Raw genomic sequence first — 24,513 nt, forward strand, 5'->3', positions numbered from 1 at the left:
CATAGGCCAGAGTCATCAATAATTAATTTTTAAGCACATTAGTATCGAATAAATTTAAATGTTTTTTTCTCCTTGCCTAATAATTTTGTATTCTAAACTATAGAGATAATTTTCTTTTCTCAAATGAAATGTCCGAATTACCAGGTTTCAAGATATCCAGATAATAACATCTCGGGATATCCTGAATGTTTAATTATCTGGATAGAAAAACATGAAACAAACACAAAGGATAAAATAATTTGTGTTACTTGCATATCCAAATCCAAATTATTAAAATAATATTAGTCATCTTTTGTTCAAATCGAAAGAGTTAATTTAATTAAAAAATTAAATGGTTTATATTTTTCAAAAAATATTTAATCCTGTTTAAATTTTAATTTAACTAAAAATATAATTACTATTAATTAATTTTAGTATCTCAGGAAACGCAAAATTATTCAGATGAACGCGTAACTGTTTTTCATTAAAAGCGCTTTAATGGAAGTGATGTTATCTTTATTTGGAACAGAGAATATCTGGCCTCACCAAAAGCACAAAGGACCAAAAAGTTTTCTCCTACATTTTTTTCACTTGATTCATTTCAACAGATTTTGAACTAACTAAACTTTTGGCTGGACATGGCAATCTTAATAGCTATTTAAAGCAATATGGATTCGTTTCAAGTACTTTGTGCAAGTGTGTAAGTAATTATTGCGTTCTCCCCGTTTGTACTGTCTTGGTGTAAGTGATAATAAGTCCAGCTTGCACTGAAAGATCGATGGCTCGAATCCTGTCGAAGGTATAACTGATTTCTCACGTTTCTTGTTTCAAAGATCTTAATGTATCCACAGTGCACTTAAACTAAAATGTCGTAGGCTTTAATTTGCCTGTATATTGGCCAACTAAATCCCGTTCATTATCCAGACACCTTTTAAGTGGAGAAGAATATAAAAAAACTAGTGCATTCATCCCATGCGTGTTGTCGTAGCGCATACAAGATGATAGTGATTAGAGTCCCAGCGAGGGCATAGTTAATATTTCTCTTTGCCGTTCTGGAAAAAAAAAAAACTAAAAGTTTTCTCCAAGCGGGGTTTTTTTTTCTTTTGAATTCAAATGGTATATTAATCTTCCCCACACATGTGTGAAAGTCTAATGGTTTAGTTTTATTTAATTGCGGCAAAGCACTCGAGGGCTATCTGCCTAAGGGAGGGATGCCTTCGTGAAGGACTTTTTAAGAGAACCGGCTCATATACATTTTACGCATAGGGTAAAACTACAAAACCGCTCATGTAGCCCGTTTGCTAGTATTCGAGCCCAGAAGCGATAAACTACCAATGTTCAGCGATTTCACCACTGGATTGCTGGTGGGCTGAAATCTAATGTAACTGTGTGGTTAAATTCCTACAGGTAGTGTAGCAACATGAATTTAACATTTTGGTCATATTTAATGATTAAATATTGCAATTAACGTCATGTATGCTTAACTAACATAAAATGTTCGCGACGTTAAAGACTGTTGGTGAATTATGACCAAGCATTTTAATGCACTATAGATTCATAAGAAGTGTGTAAAGAAGCCTTTATTAACTCAAATAAAGGTTAAACGTCGGCACCAACTCGTGCTTAGAAAATCCAACACTTTTGGCTTAAATCAAAAGGTAATGAATAACTTAAAGTTAAGAATATTTATAAGAATAGTCTAACGGCTTCACAGATTAACTATCGAGCAAGCCGGATCTGACTAGAAATTCGGCGTAACCAAGCTTATTGGCAAGACTAACTCAAAGTCGCAGAATTCTAATCGGTAGAGAATCAAAGTTAGCAACGTGACCTTCATGCAAGCAGAACACGCTCTGCTTTCGTCATCCAAAACCCTTCCTTTAACTACTTCCTTCTACCTAATCTGAACATCGCGCCAGCTGCAAATTTGCATTCTGCTGGGAAAATGAAATGAGAACTGAAAGGAAAGGTAATTCAACATAAAATAACGGGTTCGAAAATTTAAATGGTACTCTAAATATCTTGTAAGAACGAATTGATGAATCAGACAAACAAGCAAAAATTAGACAGAGATCATCAGGGTAAATGGTATTAGATAAACAAAATGAATGTTGGTGTATTAACTTTTGCATCCATTTTGTTTATTAATTGCAAATATTAGCCAGTGGCGAGCAAAAATCATTTACCGAAACGATCTCGCTACTATGAATTGCATTGCGCTCTACTGCATCATTGACTTTTCATAATAACGGGACTTTTCATAATAATAATAATAATTTCATAATAATCATTGACTTTTCATAATAATTTCATAATACTAATTCAACATAAAATAACGGGTTCGAAAATTTAAATGGTACTCTAAATATCTTGTAAGAACGAATTGATGAATCAGACAAACAAGCAAAAATTAGACAGAGATCATCAGGGTAAATGGTATTAGATAAACAAAATGAATGTTGGTGTATTAACTTTTGCATCCATTTTGTTTATTAATTGCAAATATTAGCCAGTGGCGAGCAAAAATCATTTACCGAAACGATCTCGCTACTATGAATTGCATTGCGCTCTACTGCATCATTGACTTTTAGTTAGCAGCCACCGTAAATTCTGTTTTGCGAGTCTATTTTAATACAAAGCTACAATTAATTTATAATTTCTAGTCTTAAACAGTATGACAATAATTTGTGAACAACATCCATTAATTTAACGAAACCCTTGCATTCTCAATCACATTCTCGGCTGCTGTCACGCTCCACCCAATGCAGAAGCAAAGGCAGACGCTCCTTCCAGGAAAAACTTTTGATCACCAAAGCGACCGGAAAACATGTAAATATCATTTACACATTATATGTTATCGGCAGTTGCTGACAATATCAGATTATTGGATCTGTCTATTGCCGGCGCGTTGTATTGATCTATCTGACATCTGCTCCTAACACGCGAAGAAAATTAACAACTTTTCAACTCCGATATTTCCTGTTTTCGCTGGATTGGATACGAAAAGTGGATTATCGATGGATTAAGATCAGAATTTTTCCCTTTTGTTTTGATCTAAAACTATTCCTGTAATTTTATCAGACCTTCAATAAATGTAACATACTGCAGACCATATGAATTGTGCCTGACAATAAGCTGATTACTGCTAATTCTTGTAACTAATCTGCAATAATATGCTTTAGTTTAAGACCCTATAAAGCACAGAATTTGTTCAATAATAATATTAAATAATACTGCACCAGATACCTATTATATAATGTTAGAAAATTTACTTCTTAGTTGTAATAATGAAATTTTACTGCAATATATGTATATATATATATATATATATATATATATATATATAATAATTTATTTCCTAAACAGTATTGATAAATTGATTATATTATCTCCTAAGTTTAATTAAAGTAGAATTATTTTAAAAGTGTGCTTCCATACTGGTAAGTTATATTTTGAAAGATGTTTTGAAGTAATTTGAAAGCAAAATGTTAATAATGTTTTAACGGGGACTGGAGTTAAATCATCACGAAGAATAATATTACAATTGTAAAAGGAAAAATTAAAACATGTAATTATTGTCATTGATCGGAAATTAGTTGACTTTTCAAGGGGAACAAACCAACTCCCGTTCAATGAACAATAATTGATAAAAATACGTAAATATGAAAGTGTTTCGTCTTTACTCGAGTTATAAGTTAAATCCAAACCGGCAATTCTAGTCAGGCCAAATATTTCCGCGAATAGTTGCTACTCAAAGAACTTATTCTCATGAAGCATTTTAGTCAATTCAATTTGGAGTAAAAATCAATTACTGTAGAGAAATCCTGTAAAACTCGAGTAATCGTCCCCGACACTATCATCTTTATGTATTTGAGTACTATATTATTTGTAGAAATTAAACATTGGAAATTGTCATTATGAAATCGAAATCAAAGTAAAGTTGAAATAAACATAGAAGATTATAAAAAAGATAAATAATGCAAACTTTGTAAAAACAAATCAAAGAAAACATAAAAATAATCTAAAAATAATATAGAAAATAATATAAATAAGATCAGTGAATGTACATGAAGATATAAAGGCCAGAAAGGTATTAAGTAACTTACATTCTTTCTAGTGGGGGAGTTGGCAAAGTGTTCTTTTCGTGTCTGACTCAGAAGTGTAGGGTGTCCGAAAATTCTTAGCGGCAGTAGGGTCTTTGAATACAACATTTGATATGCTAAATAGCAGCTATTAGCGCTATTTATCTCTTACCTAATGTACCCACTTTATATATTATCTCCATCCTTTTTAAGTTTTAAAGTTGTTATACAAAAACTTTACTGTATTGAAGGTTAGCAGCCTCCTTACTTTTATATCTTGCTAGTTTAACTCATATTGAAATCACTAAATGTCATTCCACTAGATGACAAACTTGAAAATTTAACGCCATGCCTGCTACAGGTAAACCCAAAAAACAATTTCTATGAAAAACATTTAACTGTATTTACATGATTACATGCGGTACTTGACATATTAAATATATAGGACAGACTAAAAACAATCTTAACTTTCGAATCAATAACCATAGAGCTCAAATCAAAAAATTCAACGCACAAAAAAATAACATTAAAATAAGTACACCATCACAACTTAATACAGCAGAATTAGAACACTTTAAACACCATGACTTCAACTCTATTCAACTTCAGATACTAGATATAATACCCAATCACAAAACACGAATTTTTCAGGAATCTCTCTATATACTAAAACAACGTTCACTTTATCCATATGGACTTAACACTTATATACATAGTCATAGAGATACTTCTAAGAAGTCTATTTTCAGCCAATTTAAACTCTACAGCATCAAAACGCAGAGAGGAAAAAGAGGAAGCAAAATAAAAAATAATGCGAGATTTTTATCCACTTTGAATACACTTGCATTGAAAAAACAATTGAAATGTTTTTTGACTCAGACTGCTTTACCAAGAAACTTCTCAACTGGTTACACTCCTGTACTAATAAATTCCTTATCAAACTAAAAAAATTCATTCAAGAAAGCTACGACGACATACAAATCATTAAAGACATGATTCTTGATTTTAGTCTTTTCAGACTCTCTAATAGTCTCACTCAACGCAAAATTTATTTTAAAGTCAATTTTCTGCATCCGCAGTTTGACAATATTCATTTCTCAAGAATCATCAGAGATTGTAAAGATTACTTCCCCGCAGTTGACACTATACCAATGATTGCATTTAAATATCAAAGGACCTTAAGCAACTTGCTTACTAACCACCATGAAATAGATGAAACTGCAGAATGACATTGTAAGACACCAATTTACAGCAATTACGTAGATTCTCATCACCAGCACATAATTACTGGCAACATGAATATCATACAAAACCATCAACTTAAAACACTAATGAGTTATGGTACAAAATTTAGACCAGTCAGAAACATGACTACAAATTACTGTTACAAGACTTTCGAAAACAACATCAACGAATTTATAGTTAAAGCAAGCTATCAACTGAATTTTCCCATAGATACCTTCTTAAAATGGAAAGCTAAAATTCTTCAACGCATATCCACAGAAATCAGTCACCTCAAATTTAAAAGTACACTGAACTGGTCGCAACTTACATCAGATATTAGTAAATTAAAACAGCTTTTTACTATTACAAAAATAGATAAAGCAACTAATAACTTTAGCATTATATGAAAACAATTCTACACTGAGATTATTCATAAAGAACTTCTCAACGCAACTACTTATCAATCAGCCAACCTTACAGAAACATCTATAATAAACAGGATTAAAACTTTTCATAAGAAACTCAATATTACTTTCAATGCAAACTACAACAGATTTACTAATCTTTATGCGATTCCCAAATTCCATAAAAAACCATTAAAATTTAGATTTATAGCTAATGGAACTAATAATTAAAAGAAAAATATAGACTATTATTTTTCAATTCAACTTAATAAAATCTGTAAATTTATTTTCAATGATTGTAACACTAATCATAACTATTGCTGGATCATTCATAATAACACTCCTGTCATTAATACCATTCATACCATTAACATCCAAAATATTAACAGCTATGATTTTGAAAACTTATATACCTCACTTATATACCTTCTGGCCTTTATATCTTCATGTACATTCACTGATCTTATTTATATTATTTTCTATATTATTTTTATATTATTTTTATGTTTTCTTTGATTTGTTTTTACAAAGTTTGCATTATTTATCTTTTTTATAATCTTCTATGTTTATTTCAACTTTACTTTGATTTCGATTTCATAATGACAATTTCCAATGTTTAATTTCTACAAATAATATAGTACTCAAATACATAAAGATGATAGTGTCGGGGACGATTACTCGAGTTTTACAGGATTTCTCTACAGTAATTGATTTTTACTCCAAATTGAATTGACTAAAATGCTTCATGAGAATAAGTTCTTTGAGTAGCAACTATTCGCGGAAATATTTGGCGTGACTGGAATTGCCGGTTTGGCTTTAACTTATAACTCGAGTAAAGACGAAACACTTTCATATTTACGTATTTTTATCAATTATTGTTCATTGAACGGGAGTTGGTTTGTTCCCCTTGAAAAGTCAACTAATTTCCGATCAATGACAATAATTACATGTTTTAATTTTTCCTTTTACAATTGTAATATTATTCTTCGTGATGATTTAACTCCAGTCCCCGTTAAAACATTATTAACATTTTGCTTTCAAATTACTTCAAAACATCTTTCAAAATATAACTTACCAGTATGGAAGCACACTTTTAAAATAATTCTACTTTAATTAAACTTAGGAGATAATATAATCAATTTATCAATACTGTTTAGGAAATAAATTATTATTAACTAACTTTGCAGCAATTGCGCAAGTAATAATAACTTGTATTCGCACTAAATGGATTTAAGTTCATACAACAATTATATATATATATATATATATATAATATCTCTCGTTTTACCAAATAAAAATATTCTGAGAAATGGTTATGGTTATAATCTAAGAATTGATATGGCGTGAGGATGATAAATTAAACACCTTATTGTATTCCCTGCAATGGAAACATTTGCCGAAGTTAATGGATGATACGTGTGTTGTAGAATAGTATAACGTAAAGGTTCAAAATATTTTGAAACACTCTGCTAAAATCCCTTCTAATGTCAGGATTTTGTGAACAACGGCGCTAAAAACCATGTTACTGGTCACAGTTGCCCATTTTCAATTGCACTTTGATGGTCACTTGCAGTCAATCAGTAGATCAAAACTGTAAGGTAGTGCAATATATATATATATATATATATATATATATATATATTTAATTAAATTTGAGTATACGGATGACTTTTAAGAAAGGCATGACCTCACCCTGTACGTCACCTTTGACTTACAGGGTGAGGATCAGTTCTTATCAACTCATATATATCATCACTGTAAAGTAAAGTAGTAAATTTAGCAGGTAAATAAAAGACACCACATAAAAAGTATTGCAGGACATTAAGAGCCAACTCGAAATATTCGAATGATTATACCCTGTGAAGTCATTCAATAGCTCCCACAATGTACTAATAAATGAACATCATTAGAAGGAATATGTCTAGAAGGCTAACCAATGGTAAAGTTGTTTTTCTCTAAATTTCATTTACTTATGAATACAGGCGCACAATTTTGAAGAAGCGCTGCGCAAAAACAACTTATTAACTGTTCTATATTTTCAGATTTGCGAAAGCTTTCATTTTTCCACTTTTCCTTCTCTTTCTCTGTCTGTCTGTAACTTTTAGATGATATTTTATTGACGATTTCGCTAAAGGAAGTTAAGAATTTACCTTTTCAACGTTGCATGCTTCCAGATAACATAGTTATCAATTAAAAATTTTTCTTTTACTTCTTCTACAAAGATATTAGTGAATAAAGTAAATTTGTAAGATGTTTGATAACGCAAAGCATGCTATTCAGGTTTGAATTGACACTTTTCTCTGTCTCTGAATGGCAACGCGAAAATCAATAGAAGCGCGATGATTTAGAGAACGCTAAATGGCAACAATCTGAAGTTTGAAACTTGCTTTTGATTTATTTGATGCAGCCTGGAATGCTGCCTATGAGATGTTAAATATATTCTAGATTAGATTAATATTTTAGGTATTGAAATAAATACCTTTTTAAACTAAGCTGAATGTTGATTTAATTTATATGCGGTATTTAAATGTATTGTAGAACTTTAGATATGCCGCGCCATTATTATCGATTGAACACACGTTAAAAATTAAAAGTAGTTTTACTATTATAAGTAACATAGATTGTTGTATAACGAAAGGCTTTAAAGTGACACTGCATTGGACAAAAACAATTTCTTAAGAATTCTGCACATAACTAAATAAGCATTATGTGATATAAAGCACATAGTTAATCATTTCTCTGGCATTATTAACAAATACATTTTTATATAAATGTCTTATCAAGAGACTTCGGCCAATGTACAATCAAAAGCACTGCGAGAAAGAATTTGTTACTCGAATACCTTCTCTGACGGCCTTGAAGCTGCCCTTTAAATTAAACTCTTCATCCTTTTCAAAGGGCATCTTTTCTTCTTCATCTCCAAGATCGCCAGCCCAAAAGGAATGGGAACAAAGAAAGTACGAAAACGTATCGCAATCATTTCACTTTTTTAATCGGGCTGGTTGAATTTCTGGTTGGTGCAGTCACGTTCCACGCGCTTAGGAACAACCAACGCGTCGTTGCCAGCATAATAATCATTAACTACCAAAAAAGATCACAAAAAATGCAACGGCTGTTGGCATGTTTTATCTCATTACTCGAAGAACAAAAGAAATTACGATGGCTTCGCACCTTCAGCGATTAGATCTTTTCATTCACTGCAGAATATCTAGCGACAAAGGGATGATTAATAATTGGAGGAAATATATATGTATCTCTCTTTCATTATACATTAGCCGCCACGGAATTTTTAAAGGAAAACACTTGACGACATTTGATAAAGATAACTTTGTTATTTATATTGATAATTTTGTACGTTATTGAAACATAGTGCATTTTTAGTCAATTCATAACTTTTCTATAGTTGGCTTCAAAATTTTTATTGTTTTCTCTGCCGATGCCGATGATTTATTTTGTTTTTTCTGCCGAAGTCGTAGTTGACATTTGACTCTGAAAATAAAAATTTCTGTTGCTGCAAAATATGTGTTACCATAGAGTCCAGCGTATAACGCGCACTTTTAATACAAAAAAATAGGACCGAAATTTACGGGTGCATGCTATACGCCGGATATAAAAATGATAGCTTATAAAAATAAGAAAAAAATAGATTTTAACATGCGCCAAAATACCGCTTATTTAAAAAAATGACATACCTTATGAAATCAACATTTTCATTATTGGATAACAACAAGGGTTCCTCATGTTTGTCTTCCGTTATATCTTCAGACGTATCATCGAATTTTGTTTTATCTTCATCATCATTGTTATTTTCATCCATGAATAAATAATCATTATCCGTTCCATCTTTTACCAACACCAAACCTTGCTGCAGCAAATTTCCATTTTCTTTCACAAAATGAATGGCTTTGCCATTTGAAACCAGTACTGTGTTTGTTTCTTTTCGCGGGAGCAATATTTACTACTAAAAGGAGCACTAGATCAACTGTATTTAAACTAAAGCAAATGCGATTTACTAAAGCCGTCGATTTTCACTTCTAAACCTCGGCTTCAAATGACTCCAGAAAGAGAAAACATGTAACTCCTAATTCCAGGAATTCATTCAGGTTGGACGTGCTTTACAATAACATTCGTCTGGACATCCTCATTAAATACAATCCACCCTCTTTGCCGGAATATTTGTTCCCTCAAGCATTTAACCCACACACATATTGTTCCCCTATCGCTGTCAGTGCGGTTTACCGTTGTTCGAAAGGCTAGAACAAATGTTCAAATAAGTAACCTCAAAAAGTAAGAGCATCGCACATGTATATTTTAGGTTTCTTCGTGAAGAATTGGGTGCACGTTATACAGCGAATATACCTAAAAATTAAAAAGTGTATCTTGAAATAATAGATAAGCGTTACGCACTGTTGCGCGTTATACACCGGAAAATACGGTATCTTCTTGCAGTTTTTACAATGAAAAGCAATCATATTAGACAATCATTGAATTAATAGAAAGAATGCAAAGATACGGTTTTGCTAATGTCAAAAATGGTATTCAATTATATTTCTTCTTAAGAAATATTTTATAATGTGAGCTGAAGTATAATAAATTTATCGTTTTTTCTTTGCCCCGCCCTAGCCTTTTAACATTCATTCTCCGTACTGTAACGAAAGTTTCAAGAATAATTCCCAAAATAAATAGAATTTCTCTAAATTTGTATAGCAGTCTTAATGCAAAATAATTCAATTGGAGCAGGGCACCAGATCTAATTACTGGTAATTACATTAATTTAATTAATATAAGTCAGTAGCACTATCTCCAGTTTCATTTAATTCAGTAGATTCAATATGATTTAAAAGTTAGTGATTTGTCATTTAAGTAAAATGTTTACCATTTGTCAAATTGTTTAGCTCTAAATCCAATTTAAGACTTAAAGCTCTTCCTTTTATGTAAAATATTGCTTTTCATTAAAAGGAATAAATCAGAATATTCAATTAATTGTATCGTGTTCGGTAGTTTGTCTTAAAAGTGTTTTAATTATGATGTAAGAGACAATATATAAGCTCCTAATCTTGATTTCTTTTTGAAGAATTCTCGCAACTGCTTATCAGTGAGTGTTCTGTGAATAAACTAAAAATTTCAAAATCAAGCAGTAAGATATATTCGATGTCCAGTAAAATCACAGTTACAAATGCAGCTTTCAGAAATACTGACTGATGTGAAAAATTCTAGCTGACCTTCCTGCTCGTATTTCTAATGTAGAAAAAAGATAAGAATTTCTGGAGAGCCTGCAAAAGGCCGTAATCTTAAGATAAGCTTGCTTATCTTTAAGATATGGTCTAATTAGCCCCAATATACTTTACGCCTAAAATTTAGGAATTTGCTGAAATTTGAATTCCTTTTTACTCCAGCATTCTTTTTAGATTCAAATTTCTTATGTTGCCCATGGTCTTATCTGAAGATATTCTAAAATCTGAATATTTTCTAGGTATCTTATGACTTCTGGCATTGGAAGATTTAATAGCAACTATCTATTGTGTACCCTTCGTGTATATTCGCCGTGTACATCATATTTGTCATGTAGGAAAAAATTAAGTATTTTTGCAATGCTTTCAAAATTAAGGTCGTAATCGTAAGAAATGGACTGACTGTCCTCAAACAATTTTGCGCCTAAAATGTAGAAAATTGCTGAAATTTGAACTAGTACATGGACTTATCTGAAGATATTCTAAAATCTGAATATTTTCCAAATCTCTTATGACTTTTGGCATCGGAAAGATTTAATGTCAAATACCCAGTGCATAGTTACCTTCACGTATTTGCATTCTAAAGATATTACTAAAATTTTAATCTCATTTATTTAATTTTTGCCAAGTGCCACTAAATTCTTTCAAGAAAAAAGTAGAGATAATTTTAAGTGGCTTTTACTATTTTTTTATGCCTGTGTGATAAGCACTTTTCCTGAATTTGAAATTTATATTTGGTCCTAAGTCTACTTGCATATGAATTACTCATTATCGTACTGTGAACTTTTACAGGTAAATAAGAAAATCCTATATGTAAATAAGAGAGATCCGTCTTATAGAAAAAGATACTGTTAGTCTCTGCAGTGCTTTTACGTTCACAGATGGTTTTACATTCTTTGTTTTCAAATGCCATTTAGTAATTATAATTCAACAAAAATATACTAAGTATTAAAATCAACTTATATTACCGATTCAGTGACTTCCAAAATCTGTATATTTCAGATAGTAAGAACAAATAAAAAAACAGAAATGTTAAAGTAATCTAAAACATTGTGCCAGAAATTTTATTTTTGTCATAGCTCATAATTGTCAGAATAAGTTTCAAACACCAGTTAAGTGGTAAAAAAGATTCAAATAAGAATGAGATTATTTTATTAATAGATGAAAAATAAGAATACTGGCTATAAGCTACCTAAAATTCCACTTCTAATTGAAGTTGATTTTCAATAGAAAATCCTTTGCATTTTGAGACACTATCTGATGCAGATCTTCTTTCATTTCAAGAAACAGCATTCTTGTGTATACTCTTACACTTGGATACTAAAAGATTATTCGCTAAACTTCTTTTGTTGGCATTTTCTAGCATAACTAAATTCATACCTTAGTAGACTAGCCTGACTTTATACAGTCCTGAGTTGTAGTTCCCATAGAAGAAAGGCAACTGTCAGTTGGTGAAAGAGGGAAGGTACATTTCCTATGCAAATATAAAACATCTAAAATGTAAGAGTTTCGAACGTGTGAAAGAACAAAAATTTCATAACGCACTGCAAATTACATGTACAGACCATGCTGTTAGTTGAACATTGGCCACTAAAAACAATATTGCTTGATAAAAGCGAAAAAACTTGATGAGAATATTTATTCATGAATCTGAGCTTAATGAAATACATGAGTCTTCTTTAAGTCGCATTAAAACTTAATAGTAAACGTAGCAAAAAAGCATAAAATAATAGGGAAGAAGAATGCTTATCTCGCAAAGGAGTTAAGAAGGACGTGCGTCGCGAGGAAGTCGTGAGGAGGATGTCTATAAATCTTTTTCTACAACTACACACAATTAGTTCAAATTATCTGCAAAATTCAGCAAGTTACTTGTACGTGCTGTATTGCAGAATGTTTCATTTTCCTCCGTAATAAATTCACGAATAGAAATCATCTTCAAATCTTTGTGTAGAGTAACATTTCTGACATCTGTAATAATTCTAAGGAAATTATTTTGAAGTCCATGCAGGAAGAGAATGCACTTGTCAAGAGCGTTTGCCCATGTAGGAGAGACATACGCAATTTTCGGTCTAACTGTTGAGATGTAAAGATGGCTCATGCGATTAAGACTATAGCAGCAGCCTCCTTCTTCTGCCATTAGAAATTGTCGATATGTGTTATGCTGGCTCCAACGACGAGGTTACTTCTAGAAGAAGAGAAATAGAGTAAACGTTATAGAAACACACTATCAAGCCAAGAATGAATGTACAAAATTCTTTCTTGTAACCGATTTATGGTTCAAATAATAGGGAGACCGGAAAGTAATGTCGCTTTCTTACATTAAATTCAAACGAATAAATTTGTAACAAGTTTTTATTTTTAATCAATAATATAATCACCCTCGTTATCAGCAACCTTTTGCCATCTAGTATACCGATTTCAATTCCAGATCGGTAAAAATCAATTGGCTTTTGAGTAAAATATCTCGAGATGGCATTTTGGACATCATCCAAATTTTCAAATTTTTTTGTCACTTAGAAAATATAGGGATTGGAATAAATGGAAATCCGAGGGTGCGATATCGGGAAAATATGGTGGGTGAGGCAGTACCGCCTACCCCAATTCATTATATTTTTCCAGTGTTTGTCTTGCACAGTGCGGTCTTACATTGTCGTGTTGCAGAATGACGCCTTTTCCGTTGACAATCGCCGGATATTTTTCGATTAAAGATTGGTTCACTAGATCCAATATTCACAATAAAGGTCTACATTAACAGTTTTTCCAGGTTTCAGCAATTCAAAACGAACAATTCCGCGAATACTCCCTCAAACACCCAGAAGCGTCTTTTCGGAATCTAAACCCTTTGTAACCCCTATTAAAACTGCCTTTTGAGTTTTGGATTATCATATAGGACTCCCGTTTTTTGTCTCCAGTAATCAAACGATCAAAAAACGGTTTTGTATGGTGCCGTTGAAGCAATACGTTGCATGAGATGGATAGGTTGGCTTTGTTCTTTTCATACAGATTATGGGGGACTCAAACATCTGCTTTGCTTATTTTTCCATTCTGCTTTGAATGTTCTTGGATGGTCGACCAAGGTTGGTTAAGAGCGTTTGACATAGATTTGCTTCCACTTCTGCCCTTAGCATGTTGTTGTCGACATGCGCAGAAACGACATTACTTTCCGGTCCCCCTATTATTTCAAGCCAATTTAAAACTATTTCCTGATACCCCAAGCGGTATGCTAAATTTATAGTTACAATTATTACAATATGATGGTTCCATTTCATTGCAGATTTAAAAAGATGGTATGTAGTCAAATAATATATATATATATGCATCTTTCATGTGATTTTCCTTCCATGTGGGATGCAGTTCTTCTATGCGCCGGAGATGTGAGTCCTGCATCAAATTCTGAGGTCATAATTTCGAATACCTTTCTTAATCAGACGATCGTTGTCTATTTTTGTCCTTAATACCAATAACAAGAGCAATGGAGGAGTAGTTAAGACAGCTGATGGCTTTTGCGATTAAGAACTAATCTCAGATGATCTCAAAGAACAGGCCTGAAATGGAAAATCATATTCTTTGAGATCCTTTGTTGCATTTAAAGAAGAGACAAAAGATTCCGTTAAAGCAGAGATGAAAGCTATTAAAGGAGAGATGAAAGTCTTTCAAGAAAAGATTGAAGGAGGTCAAAAAGGAAATAAAATAAGAAATTACCTGCATAATAGAAAACAAATTTAAGGCTATGAAATACAGAATAAACGCTGTTGAAAATAAAGTTGGACACATTGAGGAAAGAACAACTAGAGAGGAGAGTTTCTGCTGTGGAGCAACGAACCGAAGGAAGAGTTTCGCCGTCCGACAACAAATTGAAGAAAGAGTTTCTGCCGCCCAAGGACATATCGAACAACAAATTTCTGCTGTCGTCGCCAAAAAAGTTGACACATTAAATAAATGCATAACGACAGCAGGAAACAATTCTGATGGCTTTAAATTTTTGCCAATGCCTGCTCGTTCCTCTCTGAATGTATTCACGTATGATGGGAAGACCATCTGGTAAGTATATGAGATACAATTTTCTATAGTGGCGGATGCGAATGGATGGGACTCCCAAGCTAAGGCCTGTCATCTCGCCGATACTCTGAGAGCAGACGCTGCGGATATTGTTCAAACTCTTCCAGGAAACCAGAGACTAGACTTCGAAGCCCTATCCAGTGTCTTGGAGCTGCGCTTTGGCGAGAAGTGTTTAAATTATTACAGCAGGCTTCAATTAAAACCCCGTCCACAGAAGCCCGCGGAAACATTCCAAGAACTAGCCACGGATGTCAAAATGCTGTTTCATCTCGCCTTTTTGGAATGCCTGACAGAAACAAGAGAAATTCTGTCCTTGTAGTACTTCATCGACGGCATCCGGGATCCTGAAATACAGAAAGCACTGCGAATGACAGATGTGAAGGACTTAAAAAGTACTCTGCTGTACACCGACTTAAAAAGTACTCTGAAATTCTGTACACCATGAAATTCGAGGTAGCCCAGCAAGCAACTCATAGAGACCGACGCCCAATCAGAGCTGCGTAAGTCCAAGAGACAGTGAATCAAATGGCTGCTCGCCTAGATGATTTAACCAAACAAGTCAATGCCTAGAGACGGAATAAGAGTGACAAGAAACCTAACCTAAATTACTGGAGCTGCGGTGTTGAAGTTCACATAAGGAGGAACTGCAAAACACCCCAGAGCACGGAAAATAAGACCATTTCCCAGTTGGAAGCAAGAAACAAATTAATGGTCATATCGCAAAGAGGAGAATGAAGGATAATGAGAAGTTCCATTTCAAAACCCTTCAGATTTCCTCCACTTTTCCTAAGTGATAATTTCTTCATTTATATACTCTTTACCATTTATATATTTTCTTCATTTATATATCGTTATTTCTAAAAATAGTAATAACTTTGTAAGGATTATGTTACTTTTTCCTAACAGTTAAATTTTGAGTTAGAGTTCCTTTCCTATCGCTTCTTAATTTCAACTTACAACTTCCGGCCAGAACGTAGTTTTAGAATCATGTTTGAATTTAAATTTGAGGAGTAGTATTTTACCGTGAAGTTCTACTGTCTTAGTCAGAGAGAACTATAAATCAGTGGCTTAGCGAAGGGGAGGCAAGGGGATGTATGATGCCCCGGGCGCCGCTCGCAGAGGGGCGCCAAATGGTCTCCAAAGAAGATTTTCCAGAAAATTTCAGTTTTTATTTCGATCGATTTCTAGAAAATATATTTAAAATTAATAATTATTGCAATATAATTAATTACTTATTTGCTTGATTTGTCTGATAAAATCTGTAATAAAATGCTTGCAGTACATCAACCAAATATCTCCGCATACAAAACGTTCTTTCTGACCACTTTATTTCTCTAAAACAGAGATATATTTTTACTTTTTTAAACGAAATGTACGTATAACTCCCGTTTTTTATTTTAAAACGATAACACGACCTTGTCCCGGTTTCCTCAAACTTATCCACTTTCTAAAAAAACAGATTCCATAGTCTGGAAATGACATTTTGGGAAACTCGTAACGCTTCCGCTACAATGGATTGCGTTTGACTATCCTGTAAACGACTGATGGTCTTCCTGGTTACCGATTAAACTATCTTGCTGAGACATGGTATATTCACTGCTACAAAGCATTCAACGCGTGTCAGTTGTTTTTAGTCTCCTACTGAAAAAGAATGTTGCAGGTCGCTCCTTTCTCCTTATCTAAAACGTATAGTTTCCGACGTCACAGACTAAATTTGCATATTCCCAACTTAGTAAATGTTATAATTTTCCTTTATAATCTTTTTTATTTCCTTTTGTTAAAAAGGTTGTCGATTATATATTTATTTAATACCGAACTCGCAATGTCCCCTAATTCTTTTGAGCAGTGAATGTCTGCAAGATGTTATTCCGCAGTAGAAAAGAAACTGAACCTAAAACTCCATTACAGATCTATAATGAAAATGCTTGGAGAGAATGCTTTTCCAAACCAAAGAGTAGCACTTCAAATACCCCTTACTGTTTCATTATCAAATGCTAGTAGCTATGAACGTTCGGTCAGCAAATTAAAATAAATTTTGACATATTTACAATTAACAATAGGACAAGATCCCTTTCAAGTTCTTTTTTAAATGTGGAAAGAGAAAAATTTTAAATTACCGACTTTGATGAAGTAATTGATAAATTTGCTTCATCCAAGACAAGAAAAATGTATACATAGTAATTAATTATATTAATGTATTATAATACTATATTGTTATGAATAAATATATCTACTTATCTATAATATATATTAAACTTTTAATTGTTTAAAAACTGATTTTTCCGCCGACACAGATACATTTTCCGAATGTATCAATGCTAGTGTAGTTAGGTAGTGACTGTTCTTAATATATTTTGGAGTATTTTATGGCAGATTCAGCATTTTATTATTATTTGCGTTATTTTCTTATTACGAATATATTCTATACATTATATTGCTGTAAGTGGTTTTTTTGGGGGGGCGCCAAAATAGGTATTTTGCCCCGGGCGCCAGTTATGCTCGCTACGCCACTGCTAGAGATTCTGGCTAGCACACGTCCGTTTTTTTTTTAGGCTACTCTCTCTTAAGCTATTATTACGCTCGCCCGTACTTTAGGTCCTTGATAGCTTCGCAGTTTTTTAGCGTTAAGGGGCCAACTCTGTTAAAAGTTTGATAGCGTCGGCTATATCTTTTTAGTTAAGATTAGTTTAGTTCTTAGTATCTTAAGTTCAAGCCCGAGCGTCGGCTTTATTTTAAAACTCCAAGACGGAGTTCTGTTAAAGTTTAATTTGGAATAATAAAGGGTCTTTAACCATTTTTAAGTCTTATTCACTGTCTCACGAACTCAAGCGATTATTCGCTGATTAGGTCCTAAGATTCTTCAAATTCAGCTGTAACATAAAAGTACACAGTTGAAGAATCTTACAACTTTTCTGGACTGCGTCATTTCTAGATCAATTTATGTCACATGGCTTGAGTAACACTCATGACGTAACTAATCCGAGAGCCTAAAGTCAAAATTTCGAAAACAGAAACCTTTCTCTTAATAACAATCTAAACCAATACTTTCTCTTAGTCAGCCTCCATAATGGATAATTTTGCACATTAGCTTCTGCCTTTCTTCCTATTAAGACGTTCTTTTCTTCTGCTCTCTTACTATCGCAACAGTATCAAAAATGTAAATGTTTCTTGAATAGGCGCGATTAGAGTGCCAAGTAAATTGTGCTCACAAATGTCAATTGAAATGAAAATGAAATTTAATCCGCCTCGACTGCCATGTTTCCTACTCATTACGGATTCAACATTTTAGCATTCTACGCAGTCAGAATTCTTATTCAATACGGATGTACCTTAGTAAATCTTATATTGCAAAAACTCTTCGCATGACAGAATTCTAACTGCGTATAGGAAATCAAAGTCAGAAATAAAGTTATATTTTCTTATTTTAATTTATTTTACAAAGAAAAATTATTTCTCTATACGTGACGAAATAAAAGACAACTGTATAAAATTTAAATATCCTGAAGAATTATTTCTCAGTGGATTAGCATATACATGATTTATTCAGATAATTTTAATTTGAAATAATTTCCAGATACAGTAATAAAATTCCAGTTGAATTTAAAAAATTTCGCTTGTTATCTAATGTGTTTTAATAAGATTATGCAATTTAATTATAATTAATAAGATTAAGTAATTTAAATAATACATTTTATGATTCCATAAAATGTGGAACAAATTGCAGATTATAAAAGACCCAAAGACCCGTTTCTAACACATGAAAAAGATTACGGATAATAAAAGAAAGAGTCTGCGTGTCGTTTTCGTTCGTGCTGCGCGTGAGAGACCAAGAGTTACGAAATTTGGTATATAGGTGCATCTAGATAAAAGCCAGTGCACCTCGAAGCGATTTTTTCAAAATTCGATTCAGATTTATTTTTATTTTATTTTTTCGATTTATAGCATCATTTTGAACAGTTTCATTCTTTTAGAAATGTGGTTTTTTCAACAGTTTTTCATTCACTTGTATGGACTGCTGACTGTTGAAAATCAGCTCTGTTGCCACTTGGAAAAATGAGGGCGATAATTCTTTGCAGTTTTTAAATTTAATGTTTCTCTTGGCTACTGGACCTTTGTTGAGAGAAGGCATTGAGAAGTTGTTTAATTTATTTATTAGGATAATTAATATTTGTATTAAGGGATATTGCTTATTTCATTGTAATTTTGTTATATGTAATACATTTTTTTTTTTTTTTTTTTTTTTTTTTTTTTTTTTTTTGGATGAATTTGTTGTGCAGAGTTGCGAAGTTTTTAAATTTAACGTTTTGTGTTCATTTCAAGCATTTTCCCGGTACATTTAAAAGCCAGATGAAGGCTGGCAGCGTAGCTGCTAGTTAATTATACATATTAACGAATCCTACACTGATGCTTCAAAATTTGCTGCGACGAAGCTGTTATAGTGATTTCTGATTATTGTATCTAATGAATGACATTTGCAATATTTGTGAAATTATTAAATACTTTTTAAGACAGCCACATAAGCATTTTTAGAAAGTTCGAAGTAATGTTAGGATAAAGTGCTATTCTGATTTAGTAATTTATTTTTACAATGAAATATATTTTGATGCTGCAAAAACAGAATAAAATATCCCGCATTAGATGATTATGAATCAGATAAAATAAATGCTGCAATATTTTTTAAAACGATTATAGTAATTAATAAAATACATATTAATAAATAGATTAAAAAAAATCTGAAATGTTTCAGATTTTAAATTACCGATATACACAGTCTCGCGAGCTGGAGATAAAAGTATTTTTTTTCTATATAACGTTGCCATTTCTCGCTTTTAAAGCATTGAATTTGTAAATCAAAAATTCGTTAAAGTTTTACAAAATATAAAATCTATAATAAAACAAATTCCAAATTTGGGATTTCAGATGCCCATATTCGCAGTAGGATTTCGTCATTCAAAATTCGATGGCTCTATGTACCATTGTTTTATCACATTGCGAGAAATAGACAATCATTTATGCAGATTTTTCATTATTTAATTTCTTCAAATATAATGCAGGACTCTAACATTTTGTGGCAACAGTTTGAAAAGTGAACCGACGTTTATGAGTACGACGCAAAATCGCAAAACGAAAACAATAGTCCTTTAGGGACAAAGCCCCTTTGGACTAATAATATTATATTATATTATACTTTTTCTTCTAGATATTTCTTTTTCTAAGAATTTTTTAAATGAATTTAAAACTCTCTTCTCAGACACTTACAGACTTCCAGGGAACAACTCCTGGATTGATAGAATGCCGATACCATTTAACGTTAAATCTATATTTCATGACATAAAGATTGGGATTTAAATTTAGTTCTTCATTCCTTCTTTTTAATGCGAGTTATGCGTGAATCGAAGATCCTTTCACCGGCCATTTACCTTTCTACTCCTCTGAGAGTTTAGTATCGAAGGAAACAAAATAAAACATTCCTCATTCCTTTGATTAGATCGTCTTCATTTTGGAACGATGGGGTTCGAATTTCCTGAGAGCACGTTATCTCATTAATGATGCCCTTACCTGCTGGCATTAATATTTCAAAGCTACCTTTCGGGCCCCGAAAACGTCATTAATTCCGAAAATTTCCGAAAAGTCACCAAGCCCACATATTAATTACCCCCTCCCCCCCACTGCTGAGAGAAAATAGTACTTAAATAGGATGCACACGCAAATGATTGCGTGGGGCGCAAACAGTATCCGCGCTTGGAAATTCGTAGGGACTTGCGAACACCTAATTTTGAAATATATGTAACATTCCATCAAATGGCGTTATATGGCTATTTAGTCTCCTTAATTTGAAAAGGCTGAGAATAAAAATATTAGCGATCCCTTCAACTGTACTCAGTACCTCTTAAAAAACATCTTAGCTTTACCAACTTACGTCCAATATCAATTGTTAACTACGATATGTGTTTCAGTAAGAATGTATAGTTCAATAATTGTTTAGTATTCGGCAATTAGAAGCTTAGCCTTTTTTCAGTATGAATGAGATAGCCAGTGATAAACTACGTAAAAAACCATTGAATATTCTTTTAGTTCGAGATTCAGTTTCAGCAACAGGATAGCTTAGCTGTATTGAGCTTGTGATGCATTTGTCTTTTAGAAATTCTTCCAAAAGTTATTTATGCAGATGAATTTCGCGTGCTTAGTCACTCGTATAATGTATTATCTATCTAGTTATTAATGCAAGCATAAATTATTTTTGCGGTGTGATAAATTAGGAACAAAACCGATTTTATTTTGATGTAAATTTTGAATTTAATCCATTTCGAATGTGGTCGAAAAATCTACAAAAAACTCTAAAGTTGTTTTTATTTCCTTGTTCATGAAGTAAAGAAAGCATTGGATTAATGGAGAATTTCGGATATCATATATCAAAAGAAATATGACCTTTATCGAATCTATTTGGACGAATTTTTTGTCTGAAGGTCTGTACGCACGGATAGAATAAAGAATGCTTTTTCCTGAAAAACATTACAAAAAGGATTTAAAACGGATTCAAAAGGGAATTTTTTCGTGACGTTTGTATATACGTACGTACGTACGTTAAGTTCAATATTAAATCTTAAAGGGAGTAATTAAATAAACTCTTTATTAATCAAGCATTTTAATACTGCATTCTAATTGCAAAAATTAGAGAGCTTACACATACAACCATGTTCCTTCGAATTAATGTCTCTTAGAGTCACAACCAAAATCGAAGCGGCGTTTATAGCCGTGGTTAAAGGTTCTGTACTGGATCGTGGGCTGAGTCATACGAAGCGAACCATGGGATTTGAGACACTTGTATTGCCCTATCTTCTGCCTTTAGAGATAAATGAGAGCGCATATAACTTTCTTTAAAATTTGATGAAGGACATCGGCCAAGGTTTCTCGGGGAATGCTGGAGAAAGAATCACCTGAAGTGACAATCCCGTTACCTCCCGCATTTTTTAGAGCAAAATTGCTCTCTGTTAGGCCCATATCACACGGCGTTTTGTTTCGGAAGGACAACTGTTTCGGACAACTTTTCTGCCTGGTTTACTACTGAGCAAAAGACGCGCGATTTTTTGCTTCCGTTCGGAAAAAGTTGCAGGTTGTTCGTTTTCAACCAATCAGCTATCAGCTTCGAATCCCTCATCATCATCATCAACCAAAACAACATTCAAGATGGCGGACTGCAGTGGTAGCAAGTGGTGTACGGAAATCGAAGCTGAACTTATTGAAGAAGTGAGGCAAAGGCGATGTTTATGGGATATTACAGATCCCAGTTACACCAAAAAACTTCTGAAGCGGAATGCATATATTACAATCGCCCAGCATCTCGCAGACAAATGGCCTGAATATGGACATACGTTTACGCCTGGTAAGTTTATTATTGCATTTTGTGCTGTTAATTAAATATAAACATTTACTATGTATATATCATTTGATGTTTTTCATGTTACGTAAGCATAATTATGTAAAGAAAAGTATGTATTTTACATTCGCGATATCTGAGTAAACACTTGTAAAACACAGGCGGCTTTGTCGCCAAAACGAACGCCAAATTTTCGCAGAATTATGTTTGTAAACATTATCGTGATTCATGGTATTCATCGCGTTAACTTACCAGGTGAATTTAAAAATTTATTTATTGGAATAGCGTGTGACGCAGTTACTTCCATATCCCTAATATCTGTTTTGGTATTTCTACACTCGTATGAAAATGATTTATTTATGCATATGGGTATAATCTATATTGCAAAGGAGCATATTTTACTAAATTGCAATGGATCACCCGAAAAGATGTAGCTAAGAATAAAAACCTTTAAATTTCCCAATATAATTGTACCAGTTAAAACTTAGAAATCTGATTTTTATTTCAGAAACAGATTTTCTGGTAAAATTATTATTTAAAAAGTAAATAAGGAAAGTTAAATTTAAGCAGAGCTGACTAAAAGCTTCAATTGATCAATATCTGAATAATATTTTAGACTATAAAAAGAAATGTATACTGCTTTTTGAGATTTCTAATAAAAAAAAAAGATAGATAAATAAATAAATACACACCTATGTGTCCTTTGAAAAATATTCAGTTAAATTTAAAAATATGTTTAAATCTAATAGAAGGCCCTGTCAGGGATATAAATTTTTGAAAAGAAACAATCTTATACTGCAGTGTTTACTGAAATTTAGAGTGGCTGAGAATATTAATATATAGACATTTTTAATTTATGCATTTCTTTATATAAGCATATTTAAAAATATGTTTACAAATCTAATATTTACATATATTTGTGCATTATGTAATATACGTACACTGGTGAAATAAATTAAGAGAATTTTCATATTTGATCTATGATCTCCAGAACTAGTGGACAGCCTGTTTTTCTGCTGACTCGGCCTACACACATGTGTATGCTTATGTATTTGCTCTACAACACTTGCATTTTTATCCAGAAGAAGTGGTTATTCCTTCAGTTCAGTTCTTTTCATGCAATTTGATAAAATATACAAATTCTCTTAATTTATTTCACCAGTGTACATTACACGTATTTCATTATTTGTAAATTTGGTGCATACAACTTCATTTGTGAAATAAGGTATACTCATTTATATATACATGCATGAATTTTATATATATATATATTTCCTTTTATGAAAGTAGAATATTCCTGTGAAATGTTTTATAATTTGTTATGGCATCAGCTTTGAATTTTTTTAAACTAAGTATGGATAGTAATTCATATCTTCCATAAATCTATGGCAGTGAATCGGAAGATCAATTTATGTTCATACAAATAAGATTAAAAATATAATCAGGGGTAAAAAAGCAAACGAAGAAACCCTGAAAGCTTTCAGATTTTATATTACATTCAAAGGGGTGTTTTGGATAAAAAATTTCTCTAAAGTTTGACAAAATATGAAATAAATTACAACAAAATTCGGGCTTCCACGGGGAATGGAGGGCTACATTATTCAAAATTTGATGGCTCTAGCTATCATTGTTTTTTCAGAATGCAAGAAATGTATACATTCATTTATACAGATTCTTCATTATTACTTTTCTTAAATATAAAATAGGGTGATAATATTTGGTGACGACAGTTTTAAAAGTGATTTTGCATTTTTAGTGATATGATGCAAAATACCTTTTTGAGATTAATAAGCCGTTCTGGGCTAATGCACCTTTGGGCAAATGATTTGTCAGAAATTACAAGAAAATGGCAGCTGTGTTAAACATCTGTATGCAGGTATACAAGTGTAATATGCATATATACAATTAAATGCATATAAAATTATATCTACATATGTTACATATAAATACATATGTACGTATGTGATAAGGTGTCCTCATTTCTAGATTGCATGTATGAATAAATGCATACTTACATAGACATGTGTATTTCTATAAAACATGTATATGTCATTTTATATTGATGCAATTATATATATATATATATATATATGCATATTATATTTACATACCAGCAGATGCACAGCTGCAGTTTCTGTCAAATTATTTTTTATCAT

The 24,513-nt window shown here is 32.3% G+C and overlaps 1 long non-coding RNA gene across 1 annotated transcript in view; it reads right to left on the reverse strand.

Moving 5' to 3' along the window:
• Nucleotides 1–12,053: 12,053 nt before the first annotated feature.
• The window catches only part of LOC146999485 (uncharacterized), a 49,604-nt gene continuing 37,144 nt past the window's right edge, over nucleotides 12,054–24,513 (reverse strand). Inside the window, exon 2 of the long non-coding RNA XR_015039734.1 lies at nucleotides 12,054–13,105. This is a non-coding gene — a long non-coding RNA (uncharacterized LOC146999485). The remainder of the gene's footprint in view (nucleotides 13,106–24,513) is intronic.

This window comes from Stegodyphus dumicola, chromosome 1, assembly GCF_044657685.1.
Source record: "Stegodyphus dumicola isolate Sdum_Otavi_A_Nest chromosome 1, ASM4465768v1".
Taxonomy (NCBI): domain Eukaryota; kingdom Metazoa; phylum Arthropoda; class Arachnida; order Araneae; family Eresidae; genus Stegodyphus; species Stegodyphus dumicola.